This window comes from Furipterus horrens, unplaced genomic scaffold, assembly GCF_987537825.1.
Source record: "Furipterus horrens unplaced genomic scaffold, mFurHor1.1.pri manual_scaffold_3, whole genome shotgun sequence".
In the NCBI taxonomy this organism is placed as follows: domain Eukaryota; kingdom Metazoa; phylum Chordata; class Mammalia; order Chiroptera; family Furipteridae; genus Furipterus; species Furipterus horrens.
Window position 1 is genome coordinate 167481918 of NW_028327173.1, and position 8119 is coordinate 167490036.

At 46.5% G+C, this 8119-nt stretch overlaps 1 pseudogene; it reads right to left on the reverse strand.

Annotated features, from left to right (window-relative positions):
• Positions 1-1016: 1016 nt before the first annotated feature.
• LOC150016633 (protein NipSnap homolog 1 pseudogene) lies at positions 1017-5225 on the reverse strand (annotated as a pseudogene).
• Between the last annotated feature and the right edge of the window lie 2894 nt (positions 5226-8119).

Consider the following 8119-nt stretch of genomic DNA (forward strand, 5'->3'; position numbering starts at 1 on the left):
ACTGAGAAGGCCCCCCAAATCACTGACCCCACTCCATACACCTGGTGGCCCAATAGAATGAGGGTTGGGCTGATAGAATGTGAAGAGGGAGAGAAGGGAAGCAGGGTGAGGGAAATACAGGCCCTGGCGCATTCCTTTGCCTGCAGGAAGGAAAAGGAAGGGCGGGAGACTCTCCCTGCACAGAAAGACTGAAACTACACATTCAAGTTTTCAACCTCATGTAGAAACAGATGAGCCTCTTTCCAACTGTCTTGTATTAGGAACCCCTCTTCAAGTGGTCTGTCAGCTCTGTTTTATTTTCCACATTCTGTGTTCTAACGGCAGTTCAAACCCAACTTCTGAATTCTAAGTTCTACCTTCTGGGTTCCTGGTTCTGTATTATTGTTCCTGTTCCATTCTGTTTCCTGCCCCCAGATCCTTCCCAATTCCCCTTCCCAACATTTCTGGGTGGAATAGGCGACTTCCTGCTGACTTTGCTAACTTGAGGGTTTCCCCCTTTACTTCTTGAGGCAGTTCTAGGCTTTTCCCTAGCAGGTGGGACTTGGTTCAGACTGTCCACCAAGTGGGCAGCCCTGTGGAGACCAGGGAATTCCCGAGAGCCTGGCCTGGTTAGACCTCTTCCCTTCCCATCCTACCTCTAACCACTGAACAAACTACCTTTTGTGCAAGTACACTGAGGCTTTTCACGATGATAATGGGAAATCGGGGGCCTTGAGAGGAGGAATCTTATGGAAAAATGTGAGAAAACATTTAAAAGGTTGCTGTTCTTCATTCAGAAAAATTAAGCACTGCTTCCAGCACTGGTGAAGGGAGTGGAGAGGGAAGGTGGAAAGTGTCTAGGAAGAGCTAAAGTTTCTTCAGAACCCTGTCATCCTTAAGCTCCCCATTGTCTGAGCTGAGCACTAGCTCCCAGAGTCCTCCCAGATCCGACAGAATGCCCAGACTGTAGGGCTGGGAGCTCCCCAGTCTGTGGCTGCCCTGAGGGAGAAGGGGAGGAGGTGGCTCTAGCAGCAGCATTACTGGAGAGGCGAGATCTTCCAAGGGATCATGATCTGAGACTCCATGTGTTACACCAAGGGGACTTTGTAGCAGACATTTTTGTCACTGCCCCTCTTCCTCCAGACAGCATTTGTAGTCTCCTTCCAAGACTGCAGGTCTGTATAGGCCCAGAGATGGTGCATAATGGAGAGCTCTCCTATGTGTGAGAAGAAGCTGCCCACTGCCTCCTGGTTCTCCTGCTGGTACTTGGTAGCTGCAGCCCCATTGTTCCAGCACTCGATCATGGTTCCTGGATTAAGCTTGTATGTCCTCAGCTCATAGATGCTGGGACCCACCCTGGGCTGGGGGTCCTTCCAGAAGCTGAACTCGAGGAACATCTGGTTTCTCCTGGACAGCAGCATCTGGCACCGCTCCTTTTGGAATTCCAGGTACTCCTTGTTTTTGAGCTTGTTCCTGCAGTCCATGAGGGCTGGGTAGCTGCCTGAGAATGCCACGGTTGGACTGCCTGGTCCTACTTCCTGTACCATGTGTTCAAGTTGCCCACCAGCCAGCAGGGGTAGTCCTCATCCAGGTGCAGCTTGGACAACACAGCCTCCATCAGGCTGTTGTAGTCATCCAGACACTTGGACTTCACATTATGAAACTGGATCTTCTTGTAGAGGTTGCTGGTCTCCTTCTTGGACAGCAGGTGGAGAGGGAGTGGAACCAGCCATCTTCATTGTCCTTGGTATAGAAGTGTGCCCCAGACAGGGCAGCAACATCCCTGGTGTGGGTGGGGCAGCAGGCGCTGCATTGCCAGAGATGCTGCACAGTCGCCAAGCCATGCTGCAGTTATACAACAAGAAAGTGAAAGATCCAGGATCATGAACCAAGCTCTGTCTGTTTCCAGACTGTGTTCTCTTCCCACAATCTTCTACTCCAAGCCAGCCTAGCACACTCCCTCTCACAGCGTGCGATGTTCCTCCTCCTCTCTGTGCAGTACCCCAGATTGCCTCTAGAGAAGGCACAAAGACTTTCACATGAATTTCCCCCAACATTTTTTTTCTTCTGGCTCTCAAACTTTTTTTTAAGTTGTAAAATATATATAACATAAAATTTACCATTTTGACTGTTTCAAGTGTACAATGAATTGCCATTAAGTAACCATCACTACTATCTACTTCCAGAAAAATTTCATCATTTCAACAGAAACTTTGCACCCAATGAGACAATAACTTCCCAATCCTTTCTCCTCTCAGCCCCTGCTACCCCCAGCATTTAATTCTGAAAATATTCCAACATGCACAGAGAGGCTGAAAGACTTTTACAGTGAATACCCATATATCTACCACCAAGATTCTACAATTAATATTCAGCTGTATTTGTTTTATCATGTCTAACAATTTAGCCATCTCTCCATTCATCGATCCATTTTTTGTTATGCATTTCATGTCTAAACACTTCAACACACATAGCACTAATTAGAGTTTATGCTTATCTTTTAACTGTAAACTTTATATATAGTGAAATGCATGAATCTTAGGCTTATTGTGAGAGGAGTTTTGACAGATGAATATACCTGTGAAGCCCAAACTCTTATCAGGATATAGAACTGTGCTGTTCAATAGGGCAGCCACTAGCCACATGTAGCTAATTTTAAATTTAAAGTAATTAAAATGAAATGACATTAAAAATGCAGTTTTCATATACACAGGCCGCACTTCAAGTGCTCAGTAGCCACATGTGGCTCATGGCTACCCTGTTGAACAGCACAAATACAGGACATTTCCTCCATGGCACAAAGTTCTAAAACATTACTATAATATAGAAAGTTCCTTTATGCCCCTCAGCCGTCAGGCAACCCCTGCTCTGATTCTGTTTTCAACATAGATTATTTCAGCTTGTTCTAGAACTTGTTATAAATGGAATTATACAATACGTATTCTTGTGTGTACAGGTTTCTTTCGCTCAGCATATTTGAGATTCATCCATGTTGCTGCGTGTATCATTTTGTGGTTCCTTTTTATTGCTGAATAGCATTCCACTGTGTGGGCATACTAGTTTATCCATTTTCCTATTAATGGTTATTTGGGCTTTCTGTGGATTTATGCTTTCTTTTGGATAAATGCCTAGGTAAGAAATAACTGGGTCATAGAATAGATGTATATTTAGTTTCATATGAAACTGCCAGAGCTTTAAAAAACTGGTTATGCGCCCACCCAGGTTTTTGTAAGAGCAGCAACTGTGACTCCTCGCAGGGAAAGGAATTGAATGAATAACTGGATGCCAACTCGGACTCGGAGTAAATTAACGGTCCTCAGGCTCCGCCCTCCTCCACCCGGGAGCTGCCGTCCAGTCACCTGAATCCTGATTGGTCAGTGGAAGAAGGAGGCGGAGCAAGAGGGACTTTTCAGATCTGGGGCCGGACTTCCTCCCTTGGCTTTGCGCAGCCTTGGTATCCGCCTGGATCTGTGCTCGCTCTTGGATTCGTGGGGTCAGTTCAGAGTGAAGCGCGACATCGCTCCCGGATCTCCTCGCCTAACCCGAAACCTGGTTTGACGCAAACTCGCAGGAGGAACGGGATGTTCTTCATTATGCAATTTCCTTCTCTCGAACTGTTTCCATCTATTTTATCTACTCTCTCCCAATGGTGGTCTCAGTCCAATCCCCAGCTCATTCATGAAAACAACAATGATATTAACAGAGGACTGGGAAGGTTTACAAAATGTATTTTCGGTGTTATCTCGTTTGGCACTTAAAAGCGCCCCTCCCCTCCATCTTATGGTCCTTTCTCTCCAAGCTTTTGCCCTCCTGCCTTTACAGCCCTATCCTTACAAGGACAGACTTGTAGAGAAGCTGAAAGGTCTTCCACCTTCCAGAGCACGACTTCATCATTGGGCAGCAGACACTTATTTTATTGAACCTCTGATACTCCTTCATTAAAATCCTCTCTTCCACAACACACTCCCCCTTATTTCTTCCTACAAATTGGCTGCTACCTTGTCTCCTTTGCTAACCCTTCCCTCAACAAGACCTCTCAATATAGGAGGACTTAATATTTTTCTTTTTTCTATCTGTTCCAATCCCATGGTTTAATTGGGAATGCTGATTCCCAATATTATATCTCCAGCCTGCTCTTCTTCCCTGAACTCCAGGTTATGTCTCCATTTGTCCTCCAGATATCTCCACAAAGATGCCTAATGGCACGTCAAACTAACTTTCTCCAGAACAGAGCTTTTAATCTCTTTCTCAATACCAAATAAACCTGATTTTCTCCTGTCTTCATTATCTTAGTAAATGGCATCACTGGTTTTGGCTCAAGCTAAAAACCCACATCATATCATTGACTTTTTCATTTAGCATATTCAATCCACCAGCAAAACCTGTTTCTGCCTTCAAAATGCATTTTTGAAGTTATTCACTTTCCTCCATTCCCCACCCCATTCCCTAGAGCTTGCAGCCTGTTATCTCTCCTCTGGATCACAACAGTAGCCTCCTAATCCCACTGGATTCCTGGCTTCCACTCGGGCCCCCTAACAACCCTTTTCCCAAACAGCAGCAGGTGGAATCTTTTCAAATATATAAATCATATCTTGCTACTGCTCTAGTTAAAAGCCCTCTATGCCTCTTCCCTCTTAGAATAAAATCCACAGTCCTTACCATAGTCTGCAGCCAACTCCCTCCCTTCCTTTCACCATGACTACCAGTTCTACCAGTTTACCACTTTCTTCCTTATCATGCTTCAGTCACATCAGACTCCTCTGTGTTTGTTGAACACCAAAGCCCTTTTGCCAGGGTTTTGCACTTGCTCTCTCTGCATGAAATACTCCCCCACCCCCACTTCACCCTACCTTTTTGTGGCTCTCTCTTTCTCATCTTTAGGTCTCAGCAGAAATATCCACTCTGCAGAAAGGCTTCCCCAACACATCACACATATCATAGCTAAAATGGGCTCCCCAGTTACTATTTTATTCTCCTGTTTGTTTCCCTCAGAGAACCTACCACATTCTGTTGTTATCATATTTATTTCCTTATTTGTCTATTATCTCCCCCAGCTGTGTGAGGGCAGAGATCATGCCCATCAGGTTTATGGCTTTGTGCTCTGTTTAGAACAGTGCCTAGGACATGGTATACTCTCAACAGATATGTATTGAATAGGTGAATCAATGAATAAAGAAACCATCCTTTCCAAGTTCTGATCCCTCTATCTCTTTACTTTCTCTTGAATCTGTCCCTACCATCCTCATAACCATTGGCCTGGTTCAGGACCCATGACTTCCAACCAGGATTTCTGTAACAATCTCCCACCTGATGGGCCACTCTGTCTTGCCCTGTTACCATTGTTCACACAGAAGTCATGTAAATCATGTCATGCCCTGCTTCAGTGGCCCCCTGCTATTCATAGGAGGAATCACAAATCCCTTTGGTCAGCACTCAGAGCCCTAAGTGCTCTAGCAGGACTGCCTCCTCGGTGGCATCTCTCCAAACTCTCCATCACCACCACATGCACATGACCACACAAATCTGCCTACACTTCCCCTACCATGCTGAGATGTTTTACAAGTTCTCATTTTTGTGAGATGTTCCCTTTTCCTGAACACTCTCTGTTCCCCCTCCCTCCATCCAATAACCCTGCTAGAATACGTGTCACTCCAGCCCCTCCTTCTGGGATCCAGCTCTCACCACACACTGTGCTCCTTCATCAGAGCCCTTCTCAGGACTCCCCTACTGGCTCATCAGCTCTGCAAGGCAGGGCCTGGATCTTGTGTGGCCTGGTCACACAATGCTGCCAAAACAGGTTATTTAGTAGAAAGCATGGGCTTTGGAGTCACATGAGGCTTCAATCCTTGCACCACCACTTACCAGGCAAGTGACCTTAAACAGGTCCAAGCCTTGGATTCTTGGTCTGTAAAATGAGGTTAACAGTTGTATTTATTTCATGGATGGGTACCTACTTGTGTGAGGATTAAATGAGACACATGTGAAGAGTTTAGACTAGTGAGCAGATAAGAGAGGCTCCCCAAATTCTTTTCAGTGAATAGAGAAATGCCAGCATGAAGTATTGGAAAGCACCCCACTTAGAGCACTCAATAAAGTTTGTTGATTAAATGGTGCACATGCAAAACAGACTTCATCACTTTCACAGCCCAGAACTTTCAATGACTCCCTTTGCCCTTGAGCTTTGTCTACTTCTCCAGCCTGCCCTCCCTACACATACACCCCATACTGTTTCAAACCACTATGCCACTGCTCACACTGTCCCCTCTGTCTAGAATTCTTGTCCTGCCCCCTTGTCCTGATTTAGGTGTCCTTCCTCTCCTCATTTACCCTCACATTTAACACATACATTTTCTTATCTGTTTACATGCCTTCCTCTCCTGATAAGAGGAAAGGGACCCTGGGTCCTGCCATTATCTTCCAGCTATTAGTGTAGGGCCTGACAAGCAATCAAGGCAAACAAAATATTTGTGTTGTATGAATGCATGTGGTGTTGTGAGAAACGTTCACAATAAAACACTGGGACACAGGACTTCAACAGCAAACTGAGGTGTTTGTTTATTCACGGGTCTGCAGAGCCAGACACAGTCAGCCAAAGGCCTGCGCTCCCCAAGTAGACAAAGTAAACTAGTTTTATACTAACGCCATTAGCTCCCCCCCCCCCCCATTTCTCCATTACTGGTTAATCCGGGTTCACAATCTAACGCGATTAACTAAGGATGTGATTAACTAAGGGTAATCTAGTTATAACCCTGGCTGGTTTGGCTCAGTGGATTGAGCGTCGGCCTGCGAGCTAAGTGTCGCTGGTTCGATCTTCCAGTCAGGGCACATCAGAGAAGGAAAACTCTGACTCCAAAAAACCTCCGCTGCCTTGCGGCATACCTCTTCAGGGGAAAGGCTAAGGGAGTAAACCCCGACAGAAAATCCGGAGCCGGAGTCCCTAAGGCGGTTTGACGTTGTAGTCAACACCGGCAACTCCTGCGGCGCACCTGAAGCCAAGCTGTATCGACTCCGTCTTTCCCTTGGACCCTTCAGCTGCGAAGAGAGGGGGGGTCTGCTGCATGGGCAACAGCAGACCCTCCATATCACCCTGCCCAGGCTCTGTAGCTTCAGTGTCATCGCAAGATGTCGATTCAACACGGGAGGAGACAGATACCATGTCACTCCCGAGTCGGACTGCACAGCCATTCTCGGCGGTGCAGATAGACTCTTAAGAAGCTACACCATCGTCTCTCGAGATGGACGGCTGCCGACGAATCTAGTTATAGGTCTATCTCCAACTCATTTGCAAAGTTATTTAGCTACATCTTCCCATTTCTCTGTTTCGTGATGACAAGCTTCCTCCTTTTGATCCCAGAGATATATGTGAGGAGCTGCGGAATGTCATTTCCTGGCCCCTTTTCCATGATTCATTTGTTAATTATCTCCTACTGGTTTGAGAGTCACTGGCTTCTTTGTCTCTTACAGTGTGGAGGCAAAAACCAGAGCACCAGCGTAGGCTGGATGGGGAAACTGAGGCCAAAATGGTTATCAGTGGCTCATTCTTCACAGTGGCAGAGCTGGCTGGATAACAAAACCTACCTCACCCCCACCCCCACCCCTACCTTGAGCTGCTTCTGTGCAACAACATGAATTCCCCAGGGTATTTGCTCTCCTACAGGTGGAATCCAAGTTTCCAAATATGGGATCTTCTGAGTCCTCAGCCATGGGGTGCAACAGCTGCACAGCTCTGCAGAGTGAGGGAATAAAGCCATATATGGTGGCTGCAAGAGCTTGCCACATATACTGATTTTCTCAGATCTCTAGGCTGGATTTTCTCCATGCCCACCCCCCTTTATTTTTAATTTAAAAAAAGATTTTAGAGAGAGAGGAAGAGAAACATCGACGTGCAGTTGCCTCTCACACACCCTCAACCAGGGACCTGGCCCACAACCCAGGCATGTGCCCTGACCGGAAATCCAACCAGCAGCCCTTCAGTTTGCAGGCAGGCTCTCAATCCACTGAGCTACACCAGCCAGGGCTCTTCATCCCTTCAGATAAAGAAACCCAGGACCAGGCATGAAAGAAAAGTGTGCTTCCATCTTTTCTCCCTTGGCCCTGGGTCCCTAGGCTGCCCTTTTCCATGTAGGGTTGGCAATGGTTG